General features: G+C 47.9%; 1 protein-coding gene across 1 annotated transcript in view; it reads right to left on the reverse strand.

Moving 5' to 3' along the window:
- The window catches only part of PLA2G4E (phospholipase A2 group IVE), a 62,954-nt gene that overhangs the window by 38,530 nt on the left and 10,214 nt on the right, over window positions 1-14,210 (reverse strand). The gene's annotated exons all lie outside the window — the stretch shown is intronic.

Genomic DNA, 14,210 nt, shown 5'->3' on the forward strand with positions numbered 1-14,210 from the left:
AATGACCAGGCCTTCGAGGACACAGTGGGTGGCAAGAAGAGGACACTGGACCCGCACGACTGTAGGACTAGCCCGCCGTAATTTGGGAAAGCTCTATCTCTTCAGCTTGTAGAGGTATGGCTCATAGATGCCCCTCTAGGAGGATGGGACCGTCGCTCCCAACTCCACTTCAGTTTCATGGGTACCAAGCCCATGGGGTCCCTTCATGGGGTCCCTGGCCACAACTCCCAAAGAGACCAGGGTCAGGGCTCCCAAAGTTAGAGGGTGAAGAAAGAAAATAATTGCCCAATACTTCATGAAAAGGGGGTCTGGGGCAACCACCCCCTGTCCTCCCTCCTGGGAGGCCAGGTGGAGAGAGGGCGTGTCCAGCCCCTGCCTGGCCTCAGGACAGCCTGAAGGATGCTCCTGCCCCTCCCAGATGATTCCTATCTCTAGCCTGGTGGCTCACTGAGGGGCCTGACAAGGGCAGCTTTGCCTGCTCTGCTGCCTGACTGTGTACACTGGGAGTTTCCTGCCTGAGCTATTGCCTGGGGCCCCACAACCGGCTTTTCTGGCCCATAGATAGAAGTGCTTTTTTGAAATTAGAATGAGATCTGAACATGGGACAGACTGGGCCTGAACGCAGGGATGGAACCCGGTTGGAGGTACCTGTGGGATCTCTTCACGTGCCTGGCCCTCCAGAAAGTGGAGGGGCCTTAGCCTGCTGCTCTCACGGCTTCCTTCCTGCCCTGCTCTCCCCTCCTCTGCCAAGGACGGAGACTCAGCACCATATCCCTCAGCAAACTCTACAAATTCAATTTAGTTCATGTACCTAGTAAGCATCTGCTGTATACATCCTACTAAGAAAGGAAATCCCAAGCTTGAAGTTGCTGACAGTGTGGATGGAGAGCCAGATGCATCCAACCCCTCAGAGGCTCAGAGATCCAAGTTTCCCTGTGGTGACAGGGGACATCTTAGAAGGATCAATAACAATCCTTCACATTTGTGAAGATCCATGGTTTACAGCAGTAGTCCCCAACCTTTTTTAGCACCAGGGACTGGTTTCAGGGAAGTCAATTTTTCCATGGGTGGGCAGGAGATGGTTTTGGGATGATTCAAGTGCCTTACATTTATTGTGCACTTTATTTCTATTATTATCACATTGTCATATATAATGAAATAATTATGCAACTCACCATAATGTAGAATCAGTGGGAACCCTGAGCTTGTTTTCCTGCAACTAGATGGTCCTATCTGGGGGTGATGGGAGAGAGTGACAGATCATCAGGCATTAGATTTTCATAAGGAATGTGCAACCTAGATCCCTTGAGTGTACAGTTCACAATAGGGTTTGTGCTCCTGTGAGAATCTAATGCCACTGCTGATCTGAGAGGAGATGGGGTTCAGGTGGTAATACAGGTGATGGGGAGTGGCTGTAAATACAGATGAAGCGTCACTCATTCACCCACCACTCACCACCTGCTGTGTGGCCCAGTTCCAAACAGGCCACGGACTGGTACTGATCCAGTCTGCCCTGCGTTCAGAGGTCACCCTGCATTCCATACTAGATTAGGGTCCCATAATCATGACCCTAAAAGGTCATACTTTACATTTGGACTTAGTCTCTAAGCAGCGGGGGGCTATTGATGGTTTTTGAGCAGGAAAGCTGAACTTTAAGAAGGCAAGGATGACTGATGTTGAAACAAGGGATCAATTAGGAGGTGAGATGTGAACCATCTGGGACAGGGGAAGTGGGTGGGAAGTTAAGGGAGAGATAGGCCAGAACAGGCTATACAAGCTAAGTCCAGGAGCTTCCGTGGCAACTCAACCCATAGCACTATACTGTCCTGAAAGCCATGGGTCCCACCTGTCTCCCCATCCCTTCCACTCCTCCACTCTTCCCAATCAAATAGGGCCCAGGCTGAGCCCCGAACGCCAGGGCATTCCTCAAGGCCTCCTATTTGGCTGATTTCTATATTTTTTGTAGAGAAGGGGTTTCACCATGTGGGCCAGGCTGGTGTCAAACTCCCGACCTCAGGTGATCCACCCACCTCAGCCTCCCAAAGTGCTGGGATTACAGGCGTGAGCCACCGTGCCCAGCCTGCACTGTCTTTTTAAAAGGCTTCCTCTATGTGCCTATGTTCCTTGATAAATAAAATCCAATTTCCTAAAATGAATGTACAATGAGGAATATAATTTTCATGACATAAAGTAAAACAAGTCTTATAGCTTCTCTGGGTAAGAGGAGATTTAAAAAATCAACCATGGAAGTTAGTATGTTGAGATGTCCCAGAACTTCTGGCCCACAAACTCAATGTGACTCTATTTCATGATGACAAGATAACAAAGTACAAACATTACAAGAAAGGGCCTTCACCCCAGTGTAGGTAATATTTATATTCTTAGCGTCATCAACATATCTGGCTCATGAATATTTTCTGCCTTGCTTTGTCTTTACAAAATATTAAGGGCCAGCTTAGTGCTTTTCTTTTTTCTTTCTTTCTTTCTTTTTTTTTTTTTTTTTTGAGATGGAGTCTCACTCTGTTGCCCAGACTGGAATGCAGTGGTGCAATCTCAGTTCATTGCGACCTCTGCTTCCCAAGCTCAAGCGTGATTCTCCCACTGTAGCCTCCTGAGTAACTGGTATTACAGGCACACGTCACTACGCCCAGCTAATTTTTGTATTTTTTTTTTTTTTTGTAGAGATGGAGTTTTGCCGTGTTGCTCAGGCCAGTCTCAAACACCTGGGCTCAAGCAATCTGCCCGCCTCAGCGTCCCAGAGTACTGGGATTACAGGCATGAGCTATGGTGACTGGCCCTTTTCATTCTCAAAGCACTTGTATCCACAGTTCAATATTTCTCATTTCATGAAGTTCCTGCTATTAAAACTTGTGGCCTCTGGTTTCAGCTAGATGCCAGGCTTCATTTCCCTGCTCTGGACTCTTGCTTACACAGTGAGGTGCCAAGAGCCTTCTGCACACTGAGTTTACTCCTTATCACCCATCACTTTGGGGAGGATGACATCGTCATTGTCTCAAGACTGAGCGTGGTATAGCAGTCTAGACTTTAAGTTTAATAGACCTGGGTTTGTACCTTCATTCTGTGACATATAAACTGCATGGACTTGGGTAAGGTTATCCCTCTAAGCCTGAGTTTCTCCATCTGTAAAGCGGGAAGCATTGCAGTTTCTACCTCATGGGATGGTTGTCCAGAATAAATGAGATAAAGGACTTAGCACATGACTGGCACATGGCTGATTTACTGTAAGAGATCCACAGTACAGTAACATCAGGGAGACAAAGACATCGTCGCTCCCCCAAGGACCTCCCAATTTAAGTGGGGTGAGACAGGAAGGTCACACAAATAGTCTCAGGACAATCATGTCATATATGAGAAGAGAGGTAAAAAGAAGCTGCTCAGAGAGCTTGGCCACTCAGGGCTGGGGAGGTCAGAAGAGGGCCTGGAGGAGGAAGAATTTGAACTTGCCCTTGAAGAAGGAAGGGTATGGGCCTGACAAATGAAGAGGAAGGGAGAGGACATTTTTCTCAAGTGAGGTGGCATGAGTAAAGGAATGAAGGTTGGAGAAGGGGATTAAGGAGGTTCGTGGCTATGGAGTGAAAGAATCACAATCTTTCTGCAGTTGGCAGTGGTACTCATGGAAAGTTTTTGAGCAGAGAGAGTTTAAGAAAGAGAGCAAATCCTGCTTCTACAGTAGAGCGAGTGACCCTCAGCACTGTGTGGTTAGGGTGAGCTGGAAGACCTTCATCAGCCATCATGGGGCTCCTGGAGCAAAGGCCTGCAAAAGGCCCCAGATCAATGCCTTTCCCTCTTTATCTGCAAGGAATGGCCACCAGGTTTAGTTTTCTCCAAATACACTGTAGGCTCCCAGAGCAGGGCACGCTTTGTATCAGGCTCTCCAACTATCACTCTGGGCCCCGACGGGATAGAGCTCAGGAAAGAGAAATCTGCACGTTTGTGGAGGAGGAGGAGAAATTTGGAGCAGGGCCTGTGTGAGAGGGAGATGGTGGGAGGCCAGGTGGCAGGCTTCACTCATTTCTTCACTTTGCCTCTGGCCATCCCCTGTTAAGCCAGATCAGAGTCCTGCTCCATCTGTGTTGAGGTGGTCTCACAGCTTTCCGCTTCCCCCTCGGCCCAAGTAACCACTCATTTGCCTCCTGTTGCTGTAGATTAGGTGCGCCTTTTCTGGTGTTTCGCATAAATGGAATCATGCAGTGTTCACTCTTTTGTGTGTGGCCCCTTTCATTTAGCATAAGGCTTTTGAGATTTGTCCAGGTTTTTGTGTGTAACAAGAGTTTGCTTTTTCATTGCTGTGTAGTATTCCATTGTAAAATTATTACAATTTATTTATCCATTCATCAGTTGAAGGGCAAAATTCTTTCTTTTCTTTCTTCTCTTTGAGACAGAGTGTTGTTCTGTTACCCAGGCTGGAGTACAGCGGCACAATCAGGGCTCACTGCAGCCTTCACCTCCGTGGCTCCAGTGATCCTCTCACCTCAGCCTCCCGAGTAGCTGGGACCACTGGCATTTGCCACTATGTCCAGCTAATTTAAAAAAGTTGGTAGAGTTGGGGTCTCACTATGTTGCCCAGGCTGGTCTTGAACTTCTGGGCTCAAGAAATCCACCCGCCTCTTCCTCCCAAAGTGCTGGGATTACAGGTATGAGCCACTGCACACAGCCACAAAGCTCCTTCTCTTCATGCTTAGCAATCATAAATAAAGCTGCTGTAAACATTTGCACACAGGTTTCTGAATAAATATATGTTTTCATTACTTGTGGCTAAATCTCCAGACATGAAATGGCTGGGTCTGATTGATGTTTTTACAGAGTGATGGCATATTTGGGCTCCTCTGAAAATCCCAGCCTCCTGCACAGAGCCTCCTCTCTTTGGCACTTTCCTATTTTTCCTCCTCTCATTTTCCTCTCTTCCTCTCCCTTCATCCTCCTCTTTCTCCCATTGGCTTCCCTTTTCCCTCCTCCATCCCACAGTTCTCTCCTGCCAGGCTCCTGGGTTCTCCCACATAGGGGTGGTTGTAACAGGCAGCCCTCACATTTGCTTGGTCCGAGGCTGGCTGACCAAGCACCCATAACTAGACTCTGCCAAGCTTCTTGACATCAGCTCCTGAGCCAGGGCACCTCTGGGAGACTCCCAGACTTCACAGGGAGAGAGAAGGGGAGGCCTTCTAGCAAGTTCAGCCCTGCAGTAATTTAGCAAGGCTGGGTTTCTCCTAGCTCCACTGTCTTAAGAACCATGTCAGATGGTTCGAGTCTACCTGATATCATTTGGATGTTTGTCTCCTCCAAATCTCATGTTGATACGTGATCCCCAATGTTGGAAGTGGGGCCTAGTGGGAAGTATTTGGGTCACAGGGATGGATTTCTCATGAATGGCTTGGTGCCTTCTGGTGGTAATGAGTGAGTTCTCGCTCTGAGTTCAAGTAAGATCTAGTTGTTAAAAAAGACTTGCCCTCCCAACACCTCCTTGCTTCCTCTCTTGCCACCCAACATGCTTGCTCCCTGTCAGCCTTCTGCCATGAGTAAAAGCTTCCTGAGGGCTCACCAGATGCCAAGCAGATGCTGGTGTCATGCTTGTACAGCCTGCAGAACCTCTTTTCTTTGTAAATTACCTCGTCTCAGATATTCCTTTATACAATGCATAATGGACTAATATACTACGCCATTCACTGGTGCTCTATGTTTTGACTGAATTGGGTTCTAGCTAAGTTCTAACAGAGAAAAATAATTCCCCATGGGCTCCATTTGGTTCAAACCCTGGAGTCAAGGGTCCCTGCCCACCACCCCACAGGGAAGGGGAGGCAGAAGGGACGGTGTCAGGCCTGGGAGGGACATGAGCAGGAGATGCCTTCAGATCACATCCTGGGTTTGACAAGGACAGCACAGCTGAAGAGGGCCTCGGCTCCCTACTGACTTTAGGTCAATGTCCATTTGCATTTAGGAAGGCAGTGTGGGGATGGGCAGGACACCGGGTGGGGAGACCTCTGTATATTTTCACCATCTCAGGTGAGTCTGAGAGGCAGCTGTGGTGTGGGCCATCCAACCAATTGACCTCAGAGGCCTTTCTCACTGCTGATTTCTGGGGTCTGGCTTGTTCCTTGCTGCCCGGTAAGGCTATACCATGCTTGGGCACAGAGAGAGAATAAGGTGGGAGATTTGTGGGAAGACACAGATTAAAAATTGTGTTTGATGTTAGAAAGAGGAACACAGCCAGGAAACAGCTTTAAGTAACTAAAAATAGGCTGATATTTAATGAGGGGACCGAGATCTTTTGGGGAGGGCATTTGGGTTATGTGAAAACAGAACCTATGGCCTGTCTTTGGCAGGATCCAGGGCAGGGGACTCCCCCACTCCTCCCCACTGCGTGTGTGTGTGTGAGAAGAGTGTGAGTGTGAGAACAGGTATGTGAGTATGCTGTGAGCGTGTCTGAGTGTGTGTTGTGTAAGTGTGCGAGTGTGTGTTGTATGAGTGTGCTGTGTGAATATGTTGTGTGAGTGTGTGTGTTGTATGAGTGTGCTGTGTGAATATGTTGTGTGAGTGTGTGTGTTGTGTGAGAGTACTTGGGAGGGGACGCTCATGTGTTCTTGCCTTGACCTTTAGGAAGAAGAAAGCCCCTGAGCTCTTGCTGGGGAATAAATTCCAGTTGCACGGAGATGGATTAAAGTCAGCAGCCCTGTGGTGCTGGCCATGTGGTCCTGGAGCCCCGTTTCTGGCTGTCCCGGTGAGCCTCAGCCGTGCTTGCCCTGCCAGACAAGAATGAGTGCAAGTCTTGTGGCCAGTAAAGGCAAAATACTCTGAGGATTTTTTCAGTGCCATGTAGTTGGTTTTAAGGTTTGAGTTAAAGAATTTTCACTGAGGAAATAGAGGAGTGGCTGAGCTGGCCCTTGTGACACCGTGAGGGCTTCTGGGAGGGGCCCTGCCCAGCCTCTGTACTCTGTCTGGTTGGTGACTGGTGGGCTCCAGGGCCAGCATGGTGAGATGCCAGGCACCTGGAGGAGGCACTGGGGCAAAGGACATCCTGGGTGGGTGGGGTGGGAGGGGCAGGTCCTTTGGGGTGACTCTGCAGTCCTGGTTTCTGTCGTCTAGGCAGCGCCTGGGTGAGGCTGAACACATGGATGACCAAGCACCAAACACAGAAGAGGGTCCTCTGGTCTGTGAGGAGCAGGAGAGGGACAGGAGTCACCACCTGGAACCTCTCCCTGCTGCCTCCCCGCAGCCTGTAAAGCAGCCCCTGGCCCTGGGTGGAGTGGGCCCCGGTGGGGCTGGGCTCAGGCCTCCTGTCCCGTGTAGGGGAGCTGGAGGCATGGCAGAGACCCCTTGCCAAGGTGCAAATAACACTTCACCTCTCTCAGCTGCTGCTTCCCTCTGTGCACATGTATGTGTAGGGACTGGGTGGAGTGGGAGTGAGGAGTTCAAGTCCTTTTTCCGGTGATGTAGAAATTCAGAGGGAAGGACTCTGGGCTGCAAGAGCGCAGACCTGACCTCCTGTAGTACCTGCCTTGTAGCCCTCAGCAACTGTCTGCTGCAAACAATAATCAAAGACTCATTTTAAAGTAATCAAACATCCTGGTTTGTCCAAGACTAAAGGGTTTCCTGGGACTCAGGACTTTTAGTGCTAAAACTGGAAAGTTCCAGGCACACTGGGATGATCAGATCACTTATTTCTAATTTCTCTTGAAAGTATTTTTGGAAGTAGAGACATACCTGGTATGCCAGACCCAGAGTACTCCTAGGCTTTGTAATCATTCGAGGCAAAATAATTTGATTAGTTTCTGATTTTATTTTGGAGAATATGAAGAAAATCTGTATGTGCTGATTCTGAGTACATAAGCCAGTCCTGAGGTTAAGGGTTGACTGTGTCTGCATGTGGGATGCTGGTATAGTGGACTCATGACCCCTAGAGTCCCTTTCCCCTTTCTCTGATAAGAGAGCACTGTTTGCCTTTGGGATCTTATGCAGCTGTCATCAGGGAATCATCCTCCTTTCTCAAAGGTGGGCCCCGACCAGTCTGGCCGGTCTCATTCTCATCCTCTTAGACTCAGTGATTGGTTCAGGAACAAGGAAATCTCCTTCTCTGCCTCCTCCTCTTCTACCTCCTTCTTTTAAGGATTACATGAATGTTGGGAAAGAGAGAGGAAGAGGTCAGCTTTGAGTTATTAGTCGCCATCTCTGTCACCATGTGGAAGGACTCAGCCTTAAAAAGTTGAGAGAAGACAAAATTCTGAGGACATGATCTGGACTGCTAGATCTAGCTATGCCTGAAGCCTATATGCCCCTTGGACTTCCCAGTTACATGAGACAATAAAGGTTTTTTATTTGCTTAAACTTATTTGAATTCAGCTTTAGTCACTCTGCCACTTGCAGCGGAACAGAACTCCACACAGACTCCTGATCTGCCTGGCTGCCACATCTGCAGGAGGGCTCTGTGCAGGGGATCACAGGGGCGGTGCCTTTCACTGTCCCCTGAATTGAGTCCCTTGTGCCTTTAAATTAGGGCATATGCTCCTCTAGGGCACACCTAGGGTGGGAGGCACATGTCTGAGCCTTTGCCTTCAGGAGCCCTCTTCTGGGAATCATGGGGGAAGAAATCTTCCAAGTTTCTTCTCTCATCTTCCCATTCTTCTCGCCTCATTTCCAGGATTTGCTCCGATCTCTCATTTGTCCTTCACTCGAAGTCAGCGCTGTCATACATCCACCCACCACTCACATACCTTACTGCCTTGGTGACATCCTCTGCACAGGGAAAGCCTCTCCCAGTCATGGGAGGAGCAACCAGCACCTGAAACATTGCATTTCAACACCTGTAAACTGGGACAGATAAAGAGCGTTGGTTATTGTCCATGCCTAGGGGCTAGAGAGTGGGGACTCACCCTTGTTCCCCTGCTGGGGATGGGAGAGTCAGCCATGCTCTCCCAGCAAGTAAGGCTGAGTTGAAGGAAGGGAAAGGCAGACAGGATGGGGCAGGCCCAGGGGATGTGGCTAATCAGCCACAGGAAATGGAAATCATGTCATATGCAAGTCAGGATAAGAATTTGCAAATGAACTCAGCACTTTGGCTTCAGGTTAATTTTTTAACCAAAGGTTAAAAACTATCCCTAGGAAGAGAGAGAGAGGGGAAGTGATTGGGTAAGGAGCTCACTGGGGCCTTTGACTCTGTCACCAATGTGATTTTTTAAAGCTGGACAGTGGAGTCATGGGTATTCATTTTATTATTCTCTATGCATTTTGTATATCGTAAATATTGCTTAATACTTTTAAAAAGCAACCTGAATTCATGTCTATCACTCCCAGGCATTTCTTTACTCTTTCTCTACTATGTGTGTATTCCTAAGCTATACTTAGTATTATTTCACACATTTTAAAACTTTGAATAAGCTAGATAACATTCAAATATCCATTCTGCTATTAACATGTTTTTTTCTCCGCTCTACATTAGGCGTGTAAGATTCACCTATACTCGTAGGAATAGATCTGGTTCATTCATTTTCACAGTTGTGACCTATTCCACAACTTATGTTTTTGTGTGATAGACATTTAAGCTGTTCCTTATGACGGCAGCGGCGGACCGTCTGCAGCAGCCGCTGCCATCACCGGCCGCAGCAGGGAGGGTGCGGGGCGGGGGAGGCCGACAGCCTCCTCTACAGCCCACCGCCCTGGGGGCCGCGGCGATGGGGCTGGGCCAGGTCGCCCGCTGGCGGAGGAGCAGCGCAGCTGGGGAGCAGCGCGATTGGGAAGAGCGCGGTCCTGAGGCGGAACTGGGCCTGGAGCGCTGCTGCTCTTGCACAGCGAGCGGGCGGCCCGGGGAGGCGGAACTGCGGACGCGCTTCTGGGGCCCAGGGCTGAAAGTGGGAGCGGTGCCCGCTTTGGGGACCAGCCAGCGGGGCAGCCATTGCTCCCACCCGCCGAGAATGCCAGGTTCCTGTGCCTCGGAAGGAGGCTCTGCGCGGCGCTGCTTAGGGGCGCATTCCCAGGTCCACCCTGCATCTGGGTGACCGCCAAGCCTGACACTCCCAAAGGCTGGGCCAGGGCCTGCCATCCACTCCACCCCGGACCGCCCCTGGGTGCCAGGGCAATAGGAGGGAGCTCGTAGCCATGTCGCCCCTGCCCTGGACACGGGCCGGGGCCCAGCCAGTACCGGGAACCCCTGCCCCAGGCTGCGAAGGAGGGGCGAATGGGGCTGCATGCTCCACGGAGCTGGCGGGAGCCGGGAGCAGGCAACAGCCCAAGTTTGGGCTGTGGACCTGGGCCTCTGTGTGCTCTTGGGGGCCCGGGTAGTACCACCGACCTCCCGGCCTTGCAGGCTTGGAAGTGCCTGCTCCCGTTGCCTGGCTTCTCCCCGCTGTCAGCGCCGGTTCCGATCTCGGAGCACCGTGTGGCCGAGCCGCGTGCTGTGCAGCCTGGCCGGGGGTGCACATATTTGGGGCAGTGCAGATATGCCAGCCCTCTGCCGCTTCAGCCCCCTCCAGACTTTGGGTGCCAATGAGCATGGGGTGGGGGGTGAAGCCAAGGGGTGGGGGGTGGGGGGCTTAGGGCAGCTCCGTGCTGGCCTGTAGGTGCCCCTTGGTACCAGCAGCCTGGGCACCATAGGTGGCAGCAGGAGGCAGGCTCCTAGGCAGAAGGGGGTGGGTCCCTGGAGAGGCCCTACCTTCAGGCCAGGCTGCCAGTCCTGCAGACCAGAGTGGGAACTTGGGGTACCTTTTCCAGGCTCACCCATGGCTGCCCATGGACCCATGTACGTGCATTTCCTCCCCTGGAAGCCCTGGGCTCAGCCAGAGCAGGGTAGTCATCAGGATGACCAGCTGCTTAGGGGAGCTTCCCACTCCAGGGCCTCCTCTCTGCTAGGAGTTGAACACTGGTAGGGACACCCTGGCTGGAAGAGGAGCTACCTATGCGGGTCTTCTCTGAGCTGTTCTATTGCTGGATAAAGCTCCTCATCTTCTTGCTCACCCCGCACTTGTCTGTGTACCTCATTCTTCTTGGTCACAGGATGAGAACTTGGTACCTGTCCAATGGCGGGGCTAAAGGAACTATAACACAAACAGGGCTGAAACATGCCCCTTGCTCACTTCGTTGTGGGTGAAGAGGAGAGAAGAGCTTCGGCCCTTCAGGGAACCCAGACCTGGGAGCACACGGAGCCAGGTCTGTGACTCCCTCTTTGGGGCCCTATGGTTCCTGGCATCTCCAAGCTTCTGGGTACCACTGCGTTCCCCAGAGCCAGCTGTGGAAGCTGCTTGAGGTGCACCTGGAGCTGCCCACCTCACTGCAGCAGCTGGCATGTAGCCAGACTCCACGCTTGCTCATCCACCCATTGCTGCTCCATGCAGTCTCCCTTGGCAGGCGTGGGATCCAGGCTCGTAGTGTAAGCTGAGTGCAGCCTGCCAGGCTGAGTGGGCAGAACGAACCCAGCGGACCCAAGCAAAACTCGGGCAAAGGTGCCACTAGCCACAGGTTTCTGGCCAGAAAAGTGACACCCCAAAGATCCCATAACACTAAGTTTTTGCTGTTACTGTATTTCATCAATTCCAAGGTACATATTTTTTCCCATTTTAAAATATCTGAAATAAGAAATACTTTTTAAAAAATTATAATGTGTAATATTCCGATGTGTAATATCTAAGGTATTGACATATCTTAGATCAGTGGTCCCCAACCATTTTGGCACCAGGGACTGGTTTTGTGGAAGACAATTTTTCAATGGACGGTGGGGGCAGGGATGATTTAAGTGCATTACATTTATTGTGCACTTTGTTTCTATTAATATCACACTGTAATATATAAAATATATACCTCACCATAATGTACTATCAGTGGGAACCCTGAGCTTGTTTTCCTGCAGCTAAATGGTCCCATTTGGGATTGATGGGAGAGAGTGACAGATCATCAGGCATTAGATTCTCTTAAGGAGCGTGCGACCTAGGTAGTTCACAATAGGGTTTGCACTCCTATGGGGATCTAATGGCATTGCTGATCTGACAGGAGGCAGAGCTCAGGCGCTAATGCTCACCAGCCTGCTGCTCACCTCCTGCTGTGTGGCCCAGTTCCTAACAGGCCACGGACCGGTACTAGTGCTGTGAGCTTTCTTAGAATTGACTATGGTAAGGGAGGATAAGAGGCTTGAAAGCAGTGTGGGGGCAGGGAGTACAATGCTACTGTGTGCTTTCCTGTACACGTCACGTTTCTTTAGTGTCTATATTCCTAGGAAATAAATTGCTGGGTTATGAGGGATATTATCACCAATTTTACTAGATACTACCAAAGTGTTCTCCAAAGTAATTGTTAGTGATTCACACTTCCAACACTAGGTACGAGAGTTCCCATTGGGCTACACCATGGGGTATCATCTGACTTTTTGAGTTTTGCTAATCCAGTGGATATAAAATTATATCTCATTGTGGTTTTCATAGGCATTTTCCTTATTATTAGGGATCTTGGGCATCTTTTCAAGATCTTTTACTTTCACTAACCCATATTCTTGGGACCAACTCTTCATGGACTCCACCCACTGCCCCCACCCACTGCCTGCAAGCCTCTTAACCTCCCTTACCATAGTCTAATCTAAGCACCATCAACACTTATGAAAATACAGCAGTTTTCCAAAGCTACAAGACTATTTATGCCCAAGTAATTACACTCTTGGAAACTCACAACCAGGAATACAAATGCTACCTGTTCAAAAATTTCATTTAAAATTTTTGATGGTGAAGAATTGAAAATCACTTATATGCTCAATATTGGTAGAAATATTAGTAAATGATTGCATATTTCTATGACTGAATTCTATGTAGTCTTGGAAAGAGAACTCTAAAGAGAATGTACCAACATGAAAAAATACTTTTGTTAATGGTGTGATACTGGTATACTGATTAGCAGACTGATCAACAGAATAGAATGAATATCTCCAAATAGAACCAAGTATACATATATACATACGTGTGTGTGTGTGTGTATATATATGAATACTTGAATTTGGCTATGCATGTATATATATGTATACTTGAACTCAGGATATAAGAAGACTGGATTATAAAGATAAATAAGTAAAAAATATTAATTTTTCCATAAAAATCATAGCCACAGAAGAAAACAAGATCACATACAAAATAGCAATGAAAAATAAAATAAATAAGCCTAAGGAAAAATAAATAAGAAATTCACAGACACTATGTAGAAAGCTATAAAACTCTCCTAAGAGACATAAAACAGCTTAAAAAATTAAGATATATACATTGTTCTCAAATGGGAAAATAAAATGATCAATTCTTCCTAAATTGATCTATTTATTTAGTACAATAACCAATTAAATTTCCAACCAGAAGTTTTTGGGGAACTTAACCAAAAGTTGTAAAATATATGCAGAAAAATGAAAATGAAAAAATGTTCAGTGAATTTATAAAACAGATAAAATTAAGGAGAGAAAACCAATTCTATCTAGTAAATGTATATTAAATCTACAGTATTTGGCCAGTTGTGGCAGCTTCTGCCTGTAATCCCAGCACTTTGGCAGGCCGAGGTGGGAGGATTGCTTGAGGCCAGGAGTTCAAGACCGGTTTGGGCAACATAGTGAGACCCCCTCCACCATTCTACAAAACTTTAAAACACACACACACACACACACGTTACAGTATTTAAGGCCTAGAGCATCCAGAAATAAATCCAAGTGCATACAGGACATTTACATGTACCAATGACGACATTGCAAATTAATAGGGGAAGGACAGGTTATTTGATAAATTAAGTTGAAAAAATAAGTTTTCTGAAAAAAATAATCATTTTGTCATTTGGGGAAAAATAAGCTGGTTCCATATCTCCTTGTACTAAAATAAATTCCAGATGTACTGGTATTGTTTTATCATTATTAGTAAGAAAGCAAGATATGAAATTGAGATGCAATAAAGGAAAACAAATGGATAATTCTGACCATACAGTTTTCAGCTATTAAGTTTCTCTATGTCAAAACACATACACAGTAATACAAGACTAATTTGTAAAAATTATTTACTAAACTTATGATGGTTAATTTTCCCAAAAAACTAAAATCTCTTTCACATAAATACTAAAACGCAAACAACATAAAAACTGACAAAAGATACAAACAGGCAATTCATGGTAGTAATGTGTATGTCAGCAGTTCCAGAACTTTGCTGAACACTGGAGTCATCTGGAGATCTTTGAAAATATGTATTGTTGCCTGACTCCCA

The sequence above is a fragment of the Chlorocebus sabaeus genome, chromosome 26, assembly GCF_047675955.1.
Source record: "Chlorocebus sabaeus isolate Y175 chromosome 26, mChlSab1.0.hap1, whole genome shotgun sequence".
In the NCBI taxonomy this organism is placed as follows: domain Eukaryota; kingdom Metazoa; phylum Chordata; class Mammalia; order Primates; family Cercopithecidae; genus Chlorocebus; species Chlorocebus sabaeus.